The sequence below is a fragment of the Mirounga leonina genome, unplaced genomic scaffold (genome assembly GCF_011800145.1).
Source record: "Mirounga leonina isolate KUSES-001 unplaced genomic scaffold, KU_Mleo_1.0 Mir_173, whole genome shotgun sequence".
Taxonomy (NCBI): domain Eukaryota; kingdom Metazoa; phylum Chordata; class Mammalia; order Carnivora; family Phocidae; genus Mirounga; species Mirounga leonina.
In genome coordinates this window covers 19,956,760-19,980,687 of record NW_023270447.1, presented here as the reverse complement: position 1 = coordinate 19,980,687, position 23,928 = coordinate 19,956,760, and the positions used below count along the sequence as shown (strand labels likewise).

The window sequence follows — 23,928 nt, the reverse complement described above, 5'->3', positions numbered from 1 at the left end:
TTTCAATGTTAATTAAATTGATTTGGGGGGCACCTGGGTGGCTCAGTCGGTTAAGCGTCTGACTCTTGATTTCAGCTCAGGTCATGATCCCAGGGTTGTGAGATTGAGCCCTGAATTGGGCTCTGCGCTGGGCATGGAGCCTGCTTAAGATTCTCTCTTTCCCTCTCCCTCTGCCCCTCTCCCCCTGCCACGTGTGCGCTCTCTCTCTCTAAAAAAAAAAAAAAAAAAAAGGCTGATAAGGCTGATGACATGCCATTCTTTAAAAAATAAATTGATTTGGGTAATTTTTCTTAAAAAAAAAAAAGGCATTTCATGTCTTTCCCATTCCTCCTCTCCTATGAGTCAAGCCTCATACTTACTGTCACAGCAGGAGCCATTCTCTGCTCCTGAATCTCCCTCGATGCTCTCCTGGGATTCGCAGATGAACTGTCTAGGCAACTCTACTCACACATTTCACTTCCAGTTGTGTTTAGTGACAGGACTGATTTCTGTTTTGACATTTGGAAACTTCATTAATTAGCAATGACTTCTTCATCTCCTCTGGTTCTGGCAGATCCTTAGAGGAAGAGAAAGCCATCTTCTATTTTTAAGGTTACCTTGGGTGGGTAATGGGGTTTGGGCCTAGAAGAAGAGATGGAGGTTAGTCAATGACAGGCAACGGCAACTAGAGGTCCCAGAAGACTATTCTGACGGTCACTATTATGTGACCACACCAGTGTGGGGCAGGACTGGGTATTTTGTAGGTCTCAGTATGAAAGGGAAAAGAAGGACAGTATGAGAGGCCTGTAAATAAACAGATCTACGTATATTATTTTTACGTGTATTTTAAACAGATGCTGAGACAGAGGCAGTGTAAATGAAGGAGCGATTTCACGATTTTGAGAGCTCAACTTAGTAAGTCTAATCCTGCCGCAAGGGGGCAGCAGGACTCATCTGTTGCCCCCTCCCCCTTGTTCTGCGGCTATAATTAGATTCCTTGGAGAATTCAAATGTACAGTGTATAATATTAATTTAAGCTCCACAAAAGCCAAACTTGCCTGTATCCCCAAGGCCTAGTGCTTAGCACATAGTTGATATTCAATAATTATTTGTTGAACGGGGTGAATGAGTGAATGTGAATAATTTATGTGGTCACTCCTACCTTTTATTGTTTCCATAGTTGCTCACCTATGACATTGTTTCCAAATCATACCATTGATCTCTGCCTTTGTCTGAGAAAATGACTAGTATGTCCTCTTGGATGAATAATGTAGCCTTAGAGCACTTTACCTGAAGGCAGTCCTGTTAAGCCGGCTGCCTGATGGATCCTCCTGCTTCTGCGCAGCGCCCTCTGTCTGTAGGGAAGGTAGGTGCAGTTCTGTGAGGTTCTCGGAGCCCAGTCCCAGGCGGAGCATCTCAGTCAGGCAAAGTGAGGGCAAGGGAGCTGGGGGTGCTTCGGCCCCAGATTCCTTTCTGAAAGTGAGGAAAAGCAAGCTCTGCAAGGAGGAAGGCAAACCTCCACGTGGAGGCTAAGGAGCTTCACCACCTCCTCAGCCTCTTAAATGAGGTGCATTCTAGTATGGTGTACCCTCTCCCCTCACTCCTGGACCCCAAATAAAGGACACGCAGCATGATCTCATTCTTTCTTCTCCGGAATAAGGTAAACCCAAGTGTGACCTCATCCCGTGACTCTCAAGTAAAGAAAGCTCATCAATGAGTTCAACTCCTTCTCCCTAAAATGTCAAGCTCAAGCATGCATGACCTCCCCTCAAATCCAGCAGGATCAGGCATGATGTCACTCCCACCCCCATGCCTCTCTTCCACCCTCCTGGTGGCTGACACATTTCCACCCCGAAGGCTTCTTAGAAATGGCTCTGCCCAGAGGTGTGGGCGTCTGGCTGGAGGCTGCTTCCTGCCAGCCACAGGGCAAGCCCACCCGTCTGAAAAGCAGCTTCCAGTCAGTGAGGAGTCACATCACCATGACTCAGCGTGCTGTGGCAGATGAGAATTTTACTCAAGGTTCAACATTAAATAAGGAGCTTTTAGGCAAGTCTGGAGGCAAGCAGAGCCAAGTTAGGATGAGAAACTCAAAAGCAAAAGGGGAAATCCAGGGCTGGGAAATTCCTAGAAAAGAAATCAAAACCTTGGCCTGGAGGAGAAAGTTGCTTGAATTGACAGGGCTACTAAGCGGGGATGGCCTCAGCTGCAGCTCATGGGCATGCCAGCACTCAGGAACCCGGGCCATCTGTCTGCGATCCCTGTGTGTCCTTCTGACCCCCTGTGCAGGCACTGGGCCCCCCATTTATGAGGGACAGTGGCAGGCCCCCGACAGACAGGGCAGCCCAGGTGTGCATGGGGGGACTCAGCATCTAGTGAGTAACATTATTTGAATCTGTAGACCAGATTTCATTCCTAAGAAAGAAGCAAGACAGGGAGGGAGTAAATAAAAAGTCTAGCAGGATGTGGATAGTCAGGGAGGCTGTGGGGGGGTGGGAGGGGACGGGGGTGTATGGGTGTATGGGAACTCTCTGCACTTTCTGCTCGGTTTTGCTGTGAATCTAAAACTGCTCTAAAAAGTAAAATCCACTTTTTAAAAAAGATTTTTATTTATTTATTTGAGAGATTGAGACAGACAGCACGAGCCAGGAGGAGAGGGAGAAGCAGGCTCCCCGCCGAGCAGGGAGCCCAATGTGAGGCCCCATCCCAGGACCCCGGGACCACGACCCAAGCAAAAGGCAGACACTTAACCGACTGAGCCACCCAGGCGCCCCCAAAATCCACTTTTAAAAATTGGCTGCGATTTCTTTTTTAAGTCTATTCTATGGCCACAGAACCCTGCCTAGCATCATGCAGAGGTTGATCTTCACTCAAGAGGGAGACCGGGTCAGCAGGCCAACTAAGCCATTCTGACTATAGGAACCATAGGAAATGTAACTGTTCCTCTATCTCACACCTTTGGCGTATCCCTAACCCTCATGTTACAATTCCTCAACTGTGTACAATTGCTTTGCATTCTGCAGCTAGGAAGAAAGCGATAACAAATACTTCTGGGAGAGATAGACTCTAACCTATGAATAACTAAGAGATCTATTTTTGCAAAAAAGTTTTTATATGCTAAGCCTCAGTTTCTTCACCTGTAAAATGAAGATAACAATATTACATGTCCTACAGAGATGTCCTACGGATCACTCTTCAGGAAATCTTCACCACTCACCCTATTTAAAAGAGCCACACTCCCCTCCTGGGCCCTCACCAATACTACCTAGCACCCTTCCTCCCTTGATTTTTCTACAGAGCATTTACCATCTTCTCCCTATCCAATATTTTACTTTTAAAATTCTCTTTATCTCCCTCGAGAATGTAAATTCCATGAGGGTAGGGATTTTTGTCTGTTTTATTCTGTATCCCCAGCACCGGGAGCATTTTCTAACATATTATAGTCCCCAGGAAATATTTATTGGATGAATGATTTCTGTAAAGTGCTCGGCAAAATGGTTATACATGCCAAGTGTGTAATACATGTTGGTTATGATTATTTGCATTATTCCATGCTGCAAGGTTCTAAGAGTAAAGAATGAAGAAGTTCCTGAGAGGAAAGAAAGGGATGCAGACAAGAGAGAATTAGTGAGGACCCAGGAACACAACAACGCGTGTGGCATCATGTTGCTGCTGTGGGTTGGGCCTACGGATGTGGGTGTGTGAGTCACTCCATGCCAGGCCCCCTAAATAACTTGCAGTGCCACCATATAAGGATGGTTCATCATGTCTCCATCAGAGAGCCCCTCAAACAATGGTATGTGCATGTTAGCCAACTGGTACACCTCTTTTTGATTCTTAGAGCAGAATCTGGTGTGGGCCAATTGTACTTTCCATAGTCATTCTAATCACAAGCATTAAAAACTTTCAGTATTTCATTTGATGCTTAAAAGGAAATATGAAGAATTGCCCCAAACCAGCTCTGGTTAGCCGTCCCACAATAGCACCACCAGGAGGGTGCCGGGCTATAAGAACCAAAGCGGAAGCTCCGAGGAGCATCAGAGCAAAAGGCTGGAAGTGCTACAGCAGGCAGAACTGAGCTGTTACAGGCAGCAAGGGAAAAAATCATCCTGAGTAGATAGTAAGCTATCAGGGCATCCTGACAAGGCGTGTTCCTGCTATATGAGCTCACAGGCCATATATAGCCCAAATCAATCAACAGTCTGCCTTCTATCTTGATAGGAAGTTGGTTCTTTCAAAATGTACTTGCATTACCTCACTTCCTACAGCACACACACACACACACGCACACACACATACACATACACACACATCCTTGTATTTCAAGCTCAGTTTTCTTATTGAAATGCTCTGCTGACCCTCAAAAGACAAAGGAGGAATTCTTCAAAGTCGTGATGAAGGTGTCATTGTCTTGATGCTTTGAAAGGACTAGTGTGAAATTGTTTGTTTGGTTTCTTCATCTCAGCTCTTACTTTCCTCACATGGAGGTACACTCAAGCTCCACACAGGGATTCCAGGAGCTGAGCTAGTTGTGGGCAGTCTGTGAAGTCCAGGGGCTTTCTCAAGGGAGAAGAAGAGAAGTCTTGTGAGACCGCTATAGGCAAGTGATTCAAGGGACACAGTTACACATCCAGCGCCTTTGTGTGAACTGTAAAAAGTTGCCTCCTCTAGGCCCATGGATTGGAAAAGTTTTCATTCCTCAAGGCTGAAGCATCCCTGAGCCTGGTGAGAGAAGCAGGGCTATATTTTAGCCACTCCCATCCCCTCCCCTTGTTTGGACCTCTCTGTGTGGGACGGAAACTGCCTAATCGTACTTGGTGACTGGCTATGTGAGAGGGGGTGTTGCAGGGCTAGACATACATGAAGAACAAAATACCTGACCCCTACTGTATACACCCCACAGATGAGACCTTTTTCCTTTGCAGCCAGAGTTTAGCCTGTTCTTGGATCTACTCTAGAAGATGTTGAACTCCTATTCTTTCTCATGCATGCTGCCCCCAAGCCACTAGCCAGCTCCTCTCGAGGCCTGTAATGGTATCATTACTCAAACTAGGTGGGACTACGAAGAATGTCTTTCGTGGGTTTAAAGGTTGAACAAGTAACTTAAAAGTTCATTTGGAAAGGGACAATGTGGTGTTATGGAAAGGCCACAAGCTGACCTGGAATGGTGGCTTGATAAAGGTTAACTTGGTGAGGCTGAACTACATTTCCCAGAATTCCCTTCCCTGCATGTTTCCCATTAGAGTGGCCACAAGAGATGTTCTTGGGTGAGATCTGAAGGGGAGCAGTGAAGCAATAACCATTTCATAGGTTGCACATGTTGTCACTAATCTGTGACTCACCTCACTGGTTCCCCCAAACAAGTGTCTTTTATTGCTGGTCCTGCCTTCCCAGAGCACTCCATTGCAAGAGCAATTGCGTGCTGACCTACTTCACCCACCCCATTCCAAACTTCCTAGTTAAAATTACGCTTGCATTTTTTTCTGACAGCGAAATAAGCCAAGCCCGATCCTGTCAACTGACCTCCATCCCCTCCCAGGTGAAATAACAGCATTTTTTCAGGGTTTTTGAGAGATGGGACTTTTACACAAAGAAAGGATGTGAGTAGAGTTTGTAGACACCAGACCAGCTGGTGGAGGAGGTATTTTGGGGTATTTGCCTTCAAATCGCAACATGACTGACACCATATGCTCTATTTGGATTCACAATCAATGTGATTACTTATGACCTTACTAGCAGAGAATATAAATACCTCAAAGAAGGCCTCCACTGTTTAAATTCTTTTCCAGCCTTAGGGACTTGCTGGAATATGGGGTATTCGGACAAGGAGGCCTTTTACCACTCCTTCAGCTCTGTCTGCACCGTCTGCACCCAACGGCCATGAATACACCCTTCCTAAGGTCACTTTCTCCCTTTCATCCTGCTGTGTTATCACCCTGCCTTCCATCTATCTTGTCAAAAGTGAACAAAGGGTATGAGCTACCCTAGGACGGCTTGACACAGAAAAGATGTCCTATCAAAATCCCAGAATGTCACGATGAACTAGTTTAGAAATAGTATGATGCACTGCATTGGCTTTTCCAAAGTCAGTCTCGGGGGAAAAAATATTGAACCTTTGACTCATTCACTGACAATGTGGGAAATTAAATGGAGGAAGAAAAAAAAGAGAAAAAGGAAGGAAGCAATAAATGTCTTCCTTTTTGCCCATAGGTATCTGATTCAGGGCAGCTCAAGAATCTTGGACTACAGTCAGCCACAATCATGGGGGATTCCCCAAGTGAAGAGGCTAAACATTGGCAAAACAAAAAGCAGATTTGGTCCACTGCATTCCTACCCTAATGGATGCTGAAAAATAGATGCTCTATAACCACCCACAAATTTCCTGGGACTGCTGCTATCATTGCAAAATGCTGGCTCTTTCAAAGTATCATCTCTTGCCCCTGCCAGAGAAAGCCAGCCTTTAAAAGAAACTAAATCCAAGGTCACTTATTTCCACATAAAGAGACTATTTCGTCAGCTGCCAAATTCATTTTTCTAATGTACTCTTACCCAATAACTTAAGCCTCGTGTGCTGGGCAGAGTCCAACTTGGGTAATTCCATTCTCCCAACCAAATTCTCCCAAGGAGTTTGAACTGGACATGACATTATTCTTCACTTCTTCAGCTATCCTATTATTAATCCAAATAATGCTTTTCATCCCCAAAGCATAATGGAGATATGAGGATAGAATTTCTTAGAATTTAGTGATGAGAGATTCCATTATATAAATTTAGTAAAGTTCTTTGAAGTCAAGTCTAGATTCGTTTATTCAATGAATAGTTATTAAAGTATACGCCAAGTGCTATTCTCAACACTGCAGATGTAGCAGGACACAGAGAAGGTTTTTGCCCTCAAAAAGTAACTATTGGAGAGAGGGGCAGGAATCAGACTATTTAAGTCATGATACAGAGTTTGGGTATTATTATAGGTGCAGTTGAAGAGTATTGGTGGAAGGATATGATCAGATTTGGTTGTTTTTTTTTTTTATAGGATCACCATGAAGAGGAGAATCCACTATACAGAATATGTATGGGCCAGAGTCCTAGCCTTCTGCTACTTTCCACTGGAATTGAATCATTCCAGGATCAACAAAACTGTGGCCATAATTTCCTCCCAACAATCCTTCAAAGAGCATTGACTCTTGGTTAGCTCAAAGGGTCAAGGAGGCCAAAGCCATGGTTTGATCATGTGGCCATCAGTATTGCGTTGTTCCATGACAAATCCTACCCCTCCTCTTTTCTAGCTGGCTGTACTTCATAGGCTCCCATTGGTCATATAGGACACCAGACAAGAAGGTAAATGAGGAAGAATTGTCTCATCTCCACTGCTCCAAGAGCTGCCTATGATCTGCTGAAGGTGGTTCAGTGGCAAAATCAAAGAGCAAAAGTATCTCTACATATATGTGACTTAACTGAATGGTGGTGTTCTTGGAAGAGCGTTACTACTGACAAAGAGTCACTGAAAACTTTCTATGTATTGCCCTTCCTGTGAACAGTGACAAATATAAATAAGAAAGTCGCAGAATCTGAAAATAAGGGGCACCTGAGTGGTGCAGTCAGTTAAGCATCCAACTCTTCATTTGGGCTCAAATCATGGTCTCAGGATCATGAGATCAAGCCCTGTGTCAGGCTCTGAGCTCAGGGGGATTCTGCTTCTCTCCCTCTCCCTCTACGCCCCACTCTCTCGCTCTCTCTAATATAAGTAAATGAGTCTTTTAAAAAAAAAAAGGAATCTGAAAATAAAGGGGGACATTAGTGGTCATGAAGTCCAACCTCCCACCTAATGTAAGATTTTTCTATGCAGTGCTGATAAGGAGTCTTTTGTGTTCTATACACCTCCTATGTCAGATGGGGGCCAAATGAATAGCAATTTAATTGCAAATTGTTCTGTTAGCTAGGAAAGATCACCGACTGTGGTACCTATTGCCCAAAGTTGTGGTCTGAAGGATCAAAGGACGGATAAAGTCACATCTTAAAGAGGGGCCAACATTAAGACCCGGAAAAAGAGGACCAAATAAGTTTGTCAATCGCAGAAGCAAGAAGGAGAATAAAAGATACTGAGCCATACAAGAAGATACCCAGGATGCTGATGGATGAGGAATATAGAGTAGGTGGATCGGAGGTAAGTAAGTCTGAAGAAATTCTTACGGGTGTGTACATGTTCTCATGATGGAATTTTTAATACAATTCTCACACCAATATGTATGATTGTACCAAGTACTTTTGGAGAGGCTGGAAGGGAATTTATATCCTGCTTCTCCTAAATGGTCACTGCTTCACATGGAAGTCCATTGCATCATTAGGAAGTACCAGTGTTCACAATATTCTCTGTATCCTCTTCCTTTTGGCCATAGGTCTGTTCTTGCATGACATACAGAGCAAATCTAATTCCTTTTCCTCATGACAATCCTTCAAATAATTAAAAAGTTTTTATGTCCCCTTTCAGTATTTCCTGTTGTAGGCTCCACATCCCTAGATTCCTTTGGCCCTTCTCAGATAGCATAATTTCATAGCTGCCAAACTTTCAAATTGACAAGGATTTCAGAAACTCGAGTCCAGATCTCCTTCTTTACCCAGGAGGAAGATGAGGTTTAGGGGGTTGAAGTGTAGCTGGGTAGGGAGTGTGTTCTGCCCGGTGTCACCTAGAAGTGGCAGATCCAAAACTTAAACCTCTTAATTCCCAGTCCAGTGTTTTCCCCACATCTTTCAACAACCCTTCCTATCCCACTTACCTTCCTCTGGATTCATTCCAGATTCTTAGATTTCTTCTTCAAATGTAGCCCCTAATGTCAAACCCACTTGCAAGTGTATTCCAACCAGCCAAGAGAATAAGGCAATTGTTATCTACTTTATAGTAAACTCTATACATCCATTAAGGCTGTTATGATTACTTTAGGTTTCTTTGGCAGACCTTGATGATTCATATTGCATATGTAGTTAATTAAAACCATTTGTACATTTCTCTTTAACTTGAAATGCATCAAGCAAGAAACTTTTCACCTCGTACTAGAATGGTTCATTTTTTTTTCTTTTTTTTTTTTTCAAAATTTTTTAAGATTTTACTTATTTGTGAGAGAGAGATTGAGAGACAGAGAGCATGAGAGGGAGGAGGGTCAGAGGGAGAATCAGACTCCCTGCTGAGCAGGGAGCCCGATGTGGGACTCGATCCCGGGACTCCAGGATCATGACCTGAGCCGAAGGCAGTCGCTTAACCAACTGAGCCACCCAGGCGCCCTAGAATGGTTCATTTTTAATTTAACTTAGGTATAGGATTATATTTTGAATCCTCCTAAATATCTCTTGGTTAGTTTAGATATATTCTTTTACCTGGTTGAAGTATTTTTGAATGCTAATTGTCCTATCAGGCATATTAACTAACCACCCACATTTTATGACATACATAGATTCAACAAGCACACTGTAGCAAAGACAGTTCTTGCCAAATATGCCATGTCCTCCCCTACTTCTCCCAGACTCTGTTGTAATTGGGTTGGAGCCATGTGACTACCTCTGGCCAATAGATTGTGAATGAAGGTGATGTCACTTCTGGGCCAAGTCATTAAAGAGCCAATGTGATTCTTCTCTTCTTCTATTCGCCTGATATAGAGATCTTGCAGGCCACGTGGTCTGGATGCCATGACTTCAGAGGAGTTTACATGAGCCCATGGCAATCCATTAAAGACCTTTAACAGTATTCCATTAAAGACTCTACCTCCAGCTACCAATTCAATTTATTGCCCAAAGATATCATAAAAGACTGAATTAAATGCCTTGTTAAAATTCAAATATATGAAGTCCCAAGGAGCATGGTAATCCATTGTAGGATTTTAAGCATGGGTGTGATATACTCAGATTTGAATCTTAGAGATGCATGGGAGTGGGGTGTGATTGGAAGGAGCTAGGACTAGAAGGAGAGGCAGCTAAGAGGTTGACTTTTGAATGTCTAGAAGGGGAATGTGATGACTGGGGCCAATACGATCTTACTAAGAACAAAGTTTTGTCAGTTACTTCATTTCCACTCTTGCCAGTGTTGCTAGGCTGGTGTAGCAGAGAAATAACCAAGTCCACAGTCCTGAGCCTGGCTCTGGCCTGCGGCTCAGCTGGTCCTGCTCCATTCTCCTTCTCACTTCCAGCCATTTGTACACTTTTCCATTTACTTCGATGCCTTGAGGATTCCCTCAGATGCTGGGCTTTTGCATGAGTCCTTCCTTCTGTTTAGAATGCTTTCTTACCCTGTCCCCCTGTCCACCCTAATTCCTCAAACTTCAAATTTCAAGTTTTTCAGGGAGGCTTCTGACCCCCGCTAAACTAAGTTAGATCTCTTTGTTTAGACCATTTGCCCCATACCCTTCCCTTTTCAGAACATTCAGTACCCCTGAAATCACTTCTTATAAGATCACCTACTCTCTCCTTGAGACTAAAGGTTCTTTGAGGGCAAAGGCTATCTGTTACCACTGAGAATTTAGACAGTGCTCAGTAGGTATTCAAATAATATTTGCTGAATGGGATTATCTAATAATTTGTTCTGGAAATGTGCCAGAAACCAATGCTAAACTAAATGGATTGTAAATTTTAAAATCTCCTCTTCTTATCCTTTGTCCTTCTCCAGATTCGAGGTATTTGCTCTTTCTTGCAGGACTCCTCAGGAATGACCAAGAATGATTCTTTCAGGTTTCTGGGGTTGTCATTGCTTTGGTGCAAAGATCTATGAACTACAGCCCAGCCCAAATCTGGCTGGCTGCCTGTTTCATAAATAAAGTTTCATTAGAACAGAGGTACACCTGTTTGTTTCTAAATCACCAATGACTACTTTCACACTACAAAAGCAGAGTCGAGTAGTTGCAACCAAAACCATGTGGCCCACAAAGTCTAAAATATCACCTTTACAGAAAAAATTTACCAACTGCTAGTCTAGTAAAAATATTTTAACTCATTGAAGACAGCTAAGTGATTTTTTTTCTGTCATCTCATCTATATTTGGCTTCTTTTCCTTTTTTCCCTAGCTTTGATCTGCCTTTACAATTTGAAATTTATTCTTTCTATTAAAGAATCCATAACAAAATAGACAGATGCCTACTGTCATCTGCTGATATACTTTCTGCTCCATATAGTGTCTCTTCCACATTTGTCTTTTTATGATAAAAATCATTTATTAAAAACAAAAATCAATATTTTTCTTTCTTTATTCAATTCACATTTTCTTTTCTTTTCCAGTTTTATTGAGGTGTATTTGTGGGGGGCGTTGTTTTTTTGTTTATTTATTTTTAAAGATTTTATTTACTTATTTGACAGAGAGAGATAGTGAGGGCAGGAACACAAGCAGGGGGAGTGGGAAAGGGAGAAGCAGGCTTCCCGCTGAGCAGGGAGCCCGATGCTGGGCTCTATCCCAGGACCCTGGGATCATGACCTGAGCCGAAGGCAGACACTCAATGACTGAGTCACCCAGGCACTCCTATTTGTGGGGTTTTTTAAGATTTTATTTACTGTGGCACCTGGGTGACTGAGTTGGTTAAGTGTCTGACTTGATCTCAGCTCAGGTCATGATGTCAGAGTTGTGAGATCCACCCACACGTTGGGCTCTGTGCTCAGTGCAGAATCTACTTGTCCCTCTCCCTCTGCTCCTCTCCCCCACTTACGTGCTCTCTCTAGTAAATATTTATTTATTTTTAGAGAGAGAGAGAATGTGCACGAACGGGGAGAGGGGCAATGGGAGGGGGAAAGAATCTCAAGCAGACGCCGCGCTGAGCCCAACACGGGGCTCGATCTCATGACCCCAAGATCACGACCTGAGATGAAACCAAGAGTCAGACGCTCAACTGACTGAGCCCCCCAGGTGCCCCTTATTGAAGTATATTTGACATATAACCTTGTATAATAAGTTTAAGGTATATAACACAACAATTTCATATATGTGTATACTACAAAATGATCACTTCAGTAAGCTTAGTTAACATCCATCATCTCTTCCACATTTGTTCTCCTTACTCTACACATGTATAACAAAGCTCATTTTATTGCCCTCAGAATTTTTATAAGATGCGTTTCACTCTTAGCTTCCTTCTACAGGTTATTGTGTTTTTCTGTACTCCTTCCACCAACAGTTCTTCCATCACCAGGGACTCTTCACAGTAAGAACTCACCAAAGAACTCTTTGCAGGCACAATAATTCCTTCAGGATCATTTTCACTTGTGTTATCAGAATTTTATTTTTGAGAGTTACTTATGTCTCATGGTGGATCTTTCGATTATACCTGTGAATTTTTCTTTTTCTTTTCCAGAAATTTCCAAATGTTGTGTTTTTTAAAAAGATCTGTTTATTTATTTTAGAGAGAAAACATGTGTGCACGTGTGTGCGTGTGGGTGGGGGGAGGGGCAGAGGAAGCCGAAGAGAGAGCATTCAAACAGATTCCCCACTGAGCATGGAGCCAGATGCAGGGCTCGATCCCAGGTCCCCATGATCATGACCTGAGCCAAAATCAAGAGTCAGAGGCCTAACCAACTGAGCCACCCAGGTGTCCCTCTCAAACTTAAGAGTTTTGAGAGCATGTCAGAAGCAGCTCTCAAATTTTGGACTCATAAGAATCTACTACCTTTCTACAGTTCCCCAACCAATTCTACCACTTGGTCAGTGTTATGGGTTGAAATATGTCCCCCCAAAGAGATATGTTGGAGCCCTAATCCCCAGTACCTCGGAATGTAACCTTTTTTGGAAATGGGGTGTTTATAGAGGTAATCAAGTTAAAAGAAGATCATAATCCAATAATAATGACACTTTTATCTCCAACAAAGAGGAGAAATTTGGACACAGAGACAGACACACCATAGGAAGAATGCCATATGAACATGAGAGCAGAGATGGGGTGAGCCTCTGTGAGCCAATGAACAGCAAAGATTGGAAGGAAACCCCCAGAAGCTAGAGAGAGCATAGAACAGATTCTTCCTCCCAGGCTTCAGAAGGACGCAATCTTGCTGACACCTTGATCTTGGACTTCTAGCCTCTGGAACTGTGAGACAACATGTTTCTGTTGTGTAAGTCACCCAGTTTTGTGATACTTTGTTACAGCTGCCCTAGCAAACGAATATAGGCAGAATTAGTCCACAGATGGGAGAGTTTGCCCGCTGATTCCAACGTGAACTCTACCTCATTTTCCTGGTTCTGCCTGCTCTAGTTCATCCTATCAGAGCCCATTGTTACCCCACTAAAGATTCTCAGACTTGAGACCTCATCTCCAGATGTTTTGTTTTGGTAACTGTAAGGTGGAGCCTAGGAATCTAATTTTTATTAAGCCCTAGAGGCAATTCTGAGGTGTAAGAGTAGGAAGGACTTAACAGACTTTGTGTAGTTGAGTCTCCTTCCTGGCCCCACGGCCTTAGCATATCTGAAAATGGATGGATCCACTTCTGCTGCTGAGCTCAGCCAGGATCCAATGGTCCCAGTGGCAACCAGTGGGATCCTGTGCTCCTTGTATTCCTCCTCAGGTGCCCAGGCTCAGGACCAGGCCTAAGCTGGGGGCCTGCTATTCCCTCATTCCCTTGTTAGCCCTCCCCCTGAGAAGAGCCCTGACCCTAAACCCCAGACTGGTGGCTAGGCCACTAAACTCTGAGGACAGATCTCCCAAATGACTGACTGCTCACTCTCCTGCTTCTTGAGCACCTCCTACCCTCAGTTTCCAACCATGCTCTGGTCATTTTGGAGGAATCATGTACCCAACATGGGAAATACTCTCAGTAACTGCTACATGACTTATGAAGGGCCCTTCCCTACCCTCTAGACACTGGATGTACCAACCTGGCTACATCTCCATAACCAAGCTCAGCAACTCTTTGGATGGCTCAGTGTGCTAGATCTTGTACTATACACATCCTTCTGGTTTTCATGTTAGGCTTACAATCGAATGAGGGTTACAAAAAGGTACATGGATGCACATTATCTATGAATACAGAGCTCTAAGGGCAAAGAGGTGGAGCACCTGACCAGGGTCTGGAGGGGTTGGAGGTAGGGAAAGCAGCTTGAAGAAGTTTCCATTTAAAACCAAGACCAGGGATGCCTGGGTGGCTCAGTCAGTTAAGCATCTGCCTTTGGCTCAGGTCATGATCCCAGGGTCCTAGGATTGAGCCCTGCGTCGGGCTCTCTGCTCACTGGGGAGCCTGCTTCTCCCTCTCCCTCTGCCTGATGAGAGCTTGTGCGCTCTTTCTCTGTGTGTCAAATAAATAAATAAAATCTTTTTAAAAATTAAAAAAAAATAAAACCAAGACCAAATAAATAAATAAAATTTTATATAATATACCTATATATTATTAATTTTATGTTATGTATAATATTGATATTATTATATAATAACACAATGCTAATATAAATGTACAAAAACATATTAACATATATTAATGTAATGTTAAGAATATAATATATTTTCAATATATTATTTATTATAATTAATAATTATTAATGTTAATGGGTTTGGGAAGAGGGAGAGATCTTCAGGCTCAAGAGCCAGAGAGAGCATGATGGTTTCTGGTAAGAGCAGGTAGCTGGAGGCATGGGCAGGAGGCAAGGGTTTCCCAGCCCCATGGTGTCCCGTAGGAGATCTTTTCTGGAAGAGAGGTAAAACTGATGGATCACTCACGTCAGTCATATTTGAGAACACGTCCCCTGTCCAGCAAAGCATCCCAACACCTGCATGAGGGGTAAGTGGGTGGATGCACTTGAACTGACCCTCAGCCCTCATTCAGTCTCTGACTCTCCTCTTGTCAGCTCTCTTCATCTTCTCGATTTAATTTCTCTTCCATGCGACTCAACAGCCTCAAAAGCCACAAAAATGATCTGTTATTGTTATAGGCTGCAGTTTTTTTCACACTTTAGCAGACAGCCTCTTCAACCTGATGTAGCTAAAATCTTAGGGATAGCCACCTTGGCCACAACCCTGCACCACCTTTCCCCCATCCCTAACCATTCAGGATGGTCCTTACAGGCAGCCAGCAAGGAAATGAATTCCTGCTTGGAATTAAATAACAAGAAGTTTCTAGCAATCTAGATTTGACACTCACCACTCAAGAACTTGAGACACTGGACATAGGACTGGTCATGAAAGACCCTCCCCCAGTCCCAGGTATTTGAATTTGCCTGTGATATGTCTTAACCGGGACAGCTTGGGACAGATGCTCTCTTGAACTGCGGGTTATACCTTCCCATTTAAAGGACTATTGATCAGCACAACATGGCAGCTAATATGGAAAGCGAATGGTAAAAAGGAAAGGCAAGCATTTCCTCACTGAACGAAAGAAGAGATCTGAATCTGAGGAGCCCAATCTGGCACTGTTTGAAAGTAAATTACCAGCTGATTAGGTGGCTGTAAATACAGGGAGAGAAGGCTCAACAGGCAGCTGGATTGCGTAAGGAAGAGGGAAATTAGCGCACGGGAGGTGCTGAGCCCAGACAGGGCTCTGCAAAGAGGAACAGTGGCAGCTCTGTACTGCCAAGATTATAGAAGCAGGAAGGGACCTGTAGGAAGTGTTCTGTAGATGGAGCCAGCGTGAAAGTGTAGCCCCCCCACCTCCCACTCCAATCCCCCCAGCCCCACATCCCTAATGAGCCCGAAGGACGGATGTTTGTTATTGCAACACAGGAAGTATCAATGACTTCTGTTCAGTGAGGAAAACCTGTTTTAGGTTATGTGCAATCTGGAAGCTTCTCACTTCCTACCATAAAAGCCACTCTCATAAAAACCACTCACATCCCTGCAGTCTACAGAGACGGAGTCCACGCAGATGTCAATGAGAGATACCATCCCCCAAAGAGCAGCTGGGCCTGTTTCTGCAGAGAGCAAGCACTGAAAGAAGCGAGCCCCTGTGAACACAGAGCTCTGCAATTAGTAGAAGGAGCTTGCCACAAGGAAGGATCGAGTAGTGTAACTAGGAAACTAGGGCTCTCCTGTGCATACCAAAAAAGATCCCCTCTTCCTCTGGCAAATCTCGGGAGAAAGTCGGGCCAGCCTGAGAGGAGGTAATTGGGGCAGAAATGGTGGGGGAGAAGGAGGATGGCTGTAATTTTTGCATTAGTGATGGAAGTGAGTTTAGCAAAGGACAGACAGTGGATGCCTTAGTCACATGAGTATTACTGTTTCCATAGCCCTGAGCCCTCCCTACAAGCTTCTCTAAGCCCTAAGCGAGGCAGCTGTGTGCTCTCATTGTCCAAGGGGAGAATACAGACAGAATATATAGCTTCTGGGTTAGCTCAGCACCCTCATTTTCTTGGGGTTCCAGCCCACAGGCCCTGGAGATGCTCTCACAGGAAGGAGTGCCTGGGGGACATGGGACCAGATGACCACATCAGTTACAGTTTACGTTTAGAAGGAACCATTCCAGTGTCACATGGCAGAAGACGTAAGAGGATGGGTAAGTAATACAGAAAGAAAACTGGGGGAGGCGTTGAGAAAGAGGTTATTGAGCTTTGGTAAAGTCATTTCTTTAGCCAGATCCGACTAAGGGTGTCACTAATTCCCTAAGATCAGACATTTGAACTGACAACACACTGGATACTTCTTGTAGCTTCTTGTGTGGCTACCACATTTGGATGTTACTGATACAATTAACTGTTTAGATAACTGGATACAGTTCTCATTCCACATGGGGAGTTAGTCATTCTCCACACATCTTTCGATTACCTCTATATAGTTCAGAATTAAAGAACATCTTAAAGCACTGGGGGTGCTTTAAGAAAACTGTCACTGTCAAAATTAAGGTGTTTTTTTTTTTAAAAGATTTTATTTATTTATTTATTTGACAGAGAGAGACACAGCGAGAGAGGGAACACAAGCAGGGGGAGTGGGAGAGGGAGAAGCAGGCTCCCAGCGGAGCAGGGAGCCCGATACGGGGCTCGAACCCAGGACCCTGGGATCATGACCTGGGCTGAGAGCAGACGCTTAACGACTGAGCCACCAGGCGCCCCAAGATTATGTTGTTCTGAGGGCAGATTCTGGGTATGTAGTCCCTTTCATCAAATGTGTCCTTGCCGCTCTCTGGATGTCACAAAGGCCGGGATGCTGCAGATCACTAAAGGGACACACAGAGCTTACACTGGCCAAGGAAAAAATCAGAGATTCTTTGAACTAGTTTGGGGCCAACTTTGAGATGAGGACAGAAATGCAACTGGGTTCACTTCATCTGGTGTTAACATGAACGTTAACATGCCAAATATCTGAGTCACTGACTAAAAATAAGAACAGATTGGAGAACTAAACGGTGTGACTGGGAGGAAGAGTGATGCTGAAGAAAAGGAGTTCCTCATGTTGACAGCTGCTTCCCTAATGGACAAGGAGTATGAAGAACAGACACTGCAGAGTGTGAGGGTTTCTTGTTTTGGTTTTTTGGTTTTTTAAAGATTTATTTATCTATTTGAGTGTGAGAGAGAAAGAAGGCATGAGCAGGGGGAGGAGCAAAGAGAGAGAGAGAGAAGCAGACTCCCTACTGAGCATGGAGCCTGACGGGGGGCTCAACGAGGGGCTCAATCTCGTGACCCTGAGATCATGACCTGAGCTGAAATCAAGAGTCGGACACTTAGCTGACTGCACCCCCCAGACCCTCCTCGGAGTGTGAGGTTTTAAAAGACCTTCGACAAAACCATCTTCTTTGCACCACCACATCTCCCCACCCTGGAGCAATTCCCTCAAGTTCATTCAATTCTCTGTCTCTGACAAAGTCGAGGTGAGGATCGAGGGAATGAAGTAAACATTTGGTTCTCACAGACTCAAGAAGTACAACCTCCTTCTCTTCAGGCATCTCTGTTCTGTTTTCTCAAGACAGCGGGGGAATCCCAAGAAGCTACAGTGTGCCCTAAAGGAGCCAATTGAAAGCATTGAGTCTACTTAGTTTCCAGGAGTCTAGGTTGGAACAAAGTTTATTAGTGAACCTTGCAGCAACTCTAGCTGCCCAATTTTTCCACATAGTTTCTTCTCTGCAGCTAGAAAGTATAAGTAAAAGTGTATCTCAGGCAAGATCTCTGCAGCTAGAAAGTATAAGTAAAAGTGTATCTCAGGCAAGAAACGTTTAACAAGGTAAGATTTTAGAACTGCTTTGGTTAAACCTTGCTCTCCAAAAATTCTGCTGCAAGAAAAAAAAAATACAGTCCTTTCCTAAAACTGATCAGTATTCACATAATTCCCATCAAAATCTGAACAAGTTTCTTTGCTGGCCTTGACAAGTTTATTCCAAAATTTATATGGAAAGGAAAAGGCTCTAGCACAGCCAAAACAATGTTGAAAAACAAAGTAGGAGAGGAAGTGGGAGAAACCACTCTTCCCAACAGTAGGGCCTCGTGTGTAACTACAGTATTAAGACAGCATGGAACTGGTAGAGGGAAGAGGCACATAGATCAGTGGAACCGAATAAAGAACCGAGATCTAGAGCCACACAAATACGCCCCCGACTAATTTTGATAAGGGAATAAAAGCAATCCAACAGAGGAGAAATAGCCTTTTCAATAAATGGTGCTGGAAAAATTGGACCCTCAGAGTGTGAGGTTTTAAAAGACCTAATGAAAATTAATACGAAGAAAAGACCTAAAACGAAAATTAACTCACAATGGATCATGGACTCACCTGTGAGCATAGAACTCTAAAACTTGTAAAAAAGAACACAGGAGAATATTTTTGGGATCCTAGGGCTAGGCAGAGTTCTTGGACTTGACCCTAAAAGCATGATCCATAATAGGAAAAATTTATAAATTGGACTAAACACTTTTGCTCTATGAAAGACTCTGTAAAAGGATGAAAAGGCAACAGGCCAGGAGGAAAGATTTACAAATCACACAACCAACAAAGGCCTTGTGTCTAGAATATATATAAAAATTCTAGAAACTCAACATTAAAAAAAAAAAAATGTATCCAAGGCATCTTTCAGCACCACGTTTCACAGCATGTATTCTTTTTTTTTAAATTTTTTAAAAGATTGATTTACTTATTTGGGGGGGTGGGGGAGGGCAGAGGGAGAGGGAGAGAATCCCAAGCAGACTCCCCCCAATGAAGGGCTCAATCTCACAACCCTGAGATCATGACCTGAGCTGAAATCAAGAGTCAGACTGTCAACCAACTAAACTGGACCACCTGACTTAGGATCTTGGGGGTGGGGGAGGGGTTGGTAAAATGCAAATTCCTGTGTCTCCAGAAATTCTGATTCCATAGATCTGAGTGGGGCATGGGAAATCTGTCTTTATTTCTTTGTTTGTTATTTATTTATTTTAGCAATTTGCTTTTAAAACAAGCTACTCAGGGTGCCTGGCTAGCTCAGCTGGTAGAGCATGTGAGTCTTGATCTCAGGGTCATGAGTTTGAGCCCCATGTTGGGGGTAGAGTTTACTTTAAAAAAAAAGAAAGAAATCTATTAAAAATCAACAATGAAAAAATTAAACAAGCTCCTCAGGATATTTTTTATTATTATTATTGTAATTAAAGTTTGAGAGCTTCCGCAACTATTCAATCTAGTGAACTGTGAAGGAAGAGCCACATTAGAAAGGAAATCGGGATGGGGCCACTTGTGCCCTGAAGGGTACTATTTAAAGACTAACAGGGACTATTTAAAGAACAACAACAAACCAGAAGTGTTACGAATAATTTCTAAGGAGCAGCCACTCTCTAGATTTATTAGGATGTAAATGAAATGATGAAATGCCCTCCCCCCCCCCAACTCAAGTATACAACTATAAGGAGAACTTGCCACATATGGAGAGATTTTTTAAAAATTCTCATAGTCATGCTGCTCAAGGGGCCTGGTGTTCACAAAGGGCTTGTGAGACCCCAGGAAAGACCCTGTTCTCTAAGGATAAAGCATGCACTTTAGCAAGTTGGGGGACAATCATGCTCCAGCTGAACCAGTGTCTGTAGGCCTGTGGGGAACCCACAGCCAGGGACCCCAGCTAGGAAGGGTGAAGGCCCGCCTCAGGGTTCTCTAATGTCACCTTCTATCACCCTTTCCCACTCACTCACACATACGTATATACACAGGTCTAGAGATTAAGGAGCAGCTCCTTCTCACCAACCCACCAAATAGTCCCTGTTTCTGCCTTCACCGTTTTGCCTCCAACGCGTCACAGGTGGCAAAAGGAGAGCCTAAGGATGAGACAACATGACTGAGTGCAGACCCAGGTCAAAGCCAGGCTCCTCAGAGCAGCTGGGGAGTAAGAGGGCAGTCGCATCTCTGGGAAACGTGCTGGAGGCCAGCCTGACAAAAGGAACAAGAAAGCTGCCAGGGGAAGGTGAGCCAGGTAGCTGTCAACCCATGAAAAATGAAGTGGCCTTTAGGAGGACCAAGGCCGGCCCACAGAGCTGCTGGCCAAGAACGCACGGATCTGAGGGCAGGAATGACCCCTCAGCCTGATCCTAAGACGGCCTTTGCCCTCCAAGGACACTGCTGCGTGGCTTTTCAGACCCCAGTACAACCCAGGTCCCTGAGTTTTCCAGTCTTGGCTCACTTGTGTCTGTTGTATCTCCTCTAGGTCACAGTTGATGGGAGCTGATTGGTGCTGAAGCAGACTCCAGTTCATTTCCGTTCACCTCATTATTTGTTTGCGTTCTGGGCTGAAGCCAAGCAACAAACATGAACATTCCCCCTGCGGGGCAGGCGCACACAGACACTTGGAGGCACGCTTACACGTGCCGCACTCTCCCAGGCAGGCACACATGTTTACACGAGCGCGCGTCCTCACCCGGACACACTCGCACACAGGCGCTCACCCATGCAGACACTGCCTACTTGCCTACACGCACTCCTGCACACGGGCACACACAGCTGCTCCAGCTGCGGTCAGCTGTGCAAGGTCTCTGCCTTCCGTGACTGGGCGTCTAGGAGAACTTCAAACCTGAGAGTTCCTCCTCTCACCCTCCTGTTCCCCTGGCCACCTGGACACCGACGCTTGCCATCTGTAATCCATCACTACAGGTCTTACGCCCCGTTTCCAGCCATTGTCAATCGAGTGGGAGACCTTCCAACCTTCTGTCTCAATGAAAGTCAACTGTTGTCAACCCAAGCTCCCATGAAGCTCCAGGGACTAGCCTGACTTGGATTTTAAACAGTCCTGCTGCCCGCCCTGCCTGGGAATCAGGCTGGGCTCTAGACGAGGTGGGGAAGCCCTCTAGTGGCCAAGGCTGAAGTGACAATAGGCGTGGAGGGCTCCGGGATGCCGCAGGAACCAGTCCACTCTTCCTGAAACCACAGTCCCTAACATCTTTACCGCCTAAATCCTCCCTCTCCATCACCCCCAGATCCTTCTAGTCACCAGGTCCTATCAATTTCCCTCCCAAACAGCTGTCCCTGTTGCCCACCCTAGCTCTGCCTTGTCACCCATGCGTCGTAGGGCTGCAGTGGACCGTTGCCTGGACCTCTGTGACTGATCCATTACGGACCTCGCTGCCAAATTCATCTCCCAGACCCTCACTGTTGGTCTTCTATGTTCTCTGTTTAAGACTTCCAGACGTCCCCCCTGGTCTCTAGCGGTGATCCTCAAAAGGGAGACACACTGTCTCAGGACAGGTTGAGCAGCATTTCCACACACAGTCTAGAGATGTTGATGTTCCTCCCCACACCATGCTCATGTTGGACCACTTCTATCGAGGTGTCGTTCCTGCCCTATTACTCAAATGTAGAGGGCTGAGGAAAAGATGGAGAACCACAAGTCCTCGGGGCAAAAGTTCAAACATCTCAGCCCCCCACAGCCTGGCCTTAAATTTCTTTTCTAGGTTTAGTGTTACAGTGTAACACTAAGGTTAAGGACTAGAATCAGTCTGGCTTAGAACCCCAGGTGTACAACTTATTAGCTCTGTAATGGTATGGAAGGTTCTAGATCCTTAGTTTCTTTATAGGGTTCTTGAGATGTTAATGAGGTAGCCTGTGTATGAGACTTAGCCCAGTGCTTGCCCCACGGTCAGTGCTCACTTAAGGACAGCTGTAATTAGTACTCCTCTGTCTATAAGCCGACTGGTTTGCTCACAGGTCAGGCATGTCCTTGCACTTTCCATCTCTGCACTTCGGCTCTTGACGCTTTATTTGCCTGGACTGTCTCCTCACTCCTCTCTAATGTCAAGACCTCACCTGTTCTGCTGTGCCCAGCTCAAATTTCTTCACCTGCTTAGGGACCTGAGCTAATCCTGGACTTACGGACCTCATACATTATCTCTTGTGAGAGGGAACAAATACTTTGTGAGAGTGCACCGTATAAACTTATGCAAGTATGTAATAGACAAATATGTGGGATATTTAATTGTGCAATCATTCTAAAAAATTAGATAAAGCCTTATAATGTGTTTTCATGTGTTACTAGAATAGTTATTCAAATTGTTTTAATATCTTACTTCTCTGCATAACTAGATTATAAATGCCATGAGGATAAAAGCTCTGTTTTATACTTATATTCTCCATAGAACATATTTTACATGATACTTTCACTATATTAGGTACTTAGTGATCATTTAATTAAGAAGTGACTGCATTTTTTATAGTAGTAGTAACATACGTCCTTGTCCCTTAAAGCAATTTTCCATTCATTATCTTATGAGCTTTGATTATCTAACTTCTACAACATCCCTGAAAGAAAGGCAAATCCTAGGCCTATTTCACAGGGAATTTCTTATTGTAAGTCTTGCAAGCAAGCTGTGTTGGTTATATGTGTTACATCACAATAACACAATCTCCAAATGGAAAGGTATCTGGGTCAAAAAGGGCAGGGTGGGTAAATTTTTTAAAGTAATGCCATGTTTATTTACAAATCATTTGGAATGTAGCCTATAAATTATATTCTGGAGTCTAAAAACGCTTTCACTGTAAATTGCAAAAATAATTGGTATCCCATGATGAGACACCACTGCACGCCTATTAGAATGGCGAAGATATATGTAAAAGACAAAATTGACAGAGATGCAGAGCAACTGTGCTGGTTGACTTGCACAATGCTATATCTGCTTTAGAAAACAATTTGGTAGTTTCTTAGAGAGTTAAAGAAACATGACCCATATGAACCAGCAAACACATGCCTACGTTTTTACCCTAGAAAATTGCACACTTGTGCTCACACAAAAACCTATACGCTAATGCTTATTTATAGTCGGTAAAGATACAGAACGGATTAGTAGTTTCCAGGAATTATGGGTGGGAGAGGGTTTGGCTACACAGGCGCAGCATAAGAGAATTTGAGGTGGGGGGAAGGGATGAAAATTGTCTACATCCTGATTGTGGTAGTGGTTCCACAAATCTACACATGTTAAAAGGTCATAGAACTATACACCCAAAAAAGTAAAGTTCACTGTACATAAATATAACAGTAAAACCATATTTCTAAGAAAACTCAGAAGCAAAGTTCAGGAAAAAGTGAATGCTGTCAATGAATTCAATATAAAGATATCGATCACCTATTATGTATAAGGCACTGACTGGGGTAGGAGAAAGGGAAACCAGAGCCTAGCGATAAAGCAGTTTTAGGAGCATTAGCTTTGAAATCGGCTACAGCTAAGATTGAACCCCTGGTCTCTTATGAAATGTGGGTTCTTAGGAAGATTGCCTAACATCTTTGAGCTTTAGTTTATGAAGCTAATAAAACACAGAGTACAGACACAGTAAGAGGTTGAGAAATGCTAACTATTATTACTACCATAGAATTGCTAATGCTAAAGCTGGTGATGTCAGTAAAAATGATGTCTCTGAGGCGCCTGCTGGCTCAGTCAGTTAAGGTTCAACTCTTGGTTTTGGCTCAGGTCATGATCTCAGGCTTGTGAGGTGAAGCATGTCCTGCGGTGGGCTCCAGGCTCAGCGGGGAGCGTGCTTCCCTCGCTCTCCCTCTCCCTCTGCCCCTCCACCTGCTTGTGTGTGTGCATGCGTGCTCTCTCTCTCAAATCAATCAATCAGTCAATCTTTTTAAAAAATGATACCCAGAATC

At 44.0% G+C, this 23,928-nt stretch overlaps 1 long non-coding RNA gene across 3 annotated transcripts; it reads left to right on the top strand.

Annotated features, from left to right (window-relative positions):
• The first annotated feature begins 2,721 nt into the window (after positions 1-2,721).
• On the top strand, positions 2,722-22,264 carry LOC118019166. Of its 3 annotated transcripts, XR_004681601.1 has the most exons (6): positions 2,722-3,772; positions 7,007-7,311; positions 7,910-8,137; positions 12,805-13,044; positions 16,276-16,407; positions 20,500-22,264. It is a non-coding gene; the product is annotated as an uncharacterized LOC118019166 (long non-coding RNA). The 3 variants fall into 3 exon arrangements; XR_004681600.1 differs by having other exon boundaries at positions 7,007-8,137; XR_004681602.1 differs by lacking the exon at positions 12,805-13,044 and having other exon boundaries at positions 7,007-8,137.
• Positions 22,265-23,928: the final 1,664 nt, after the last annotated feature.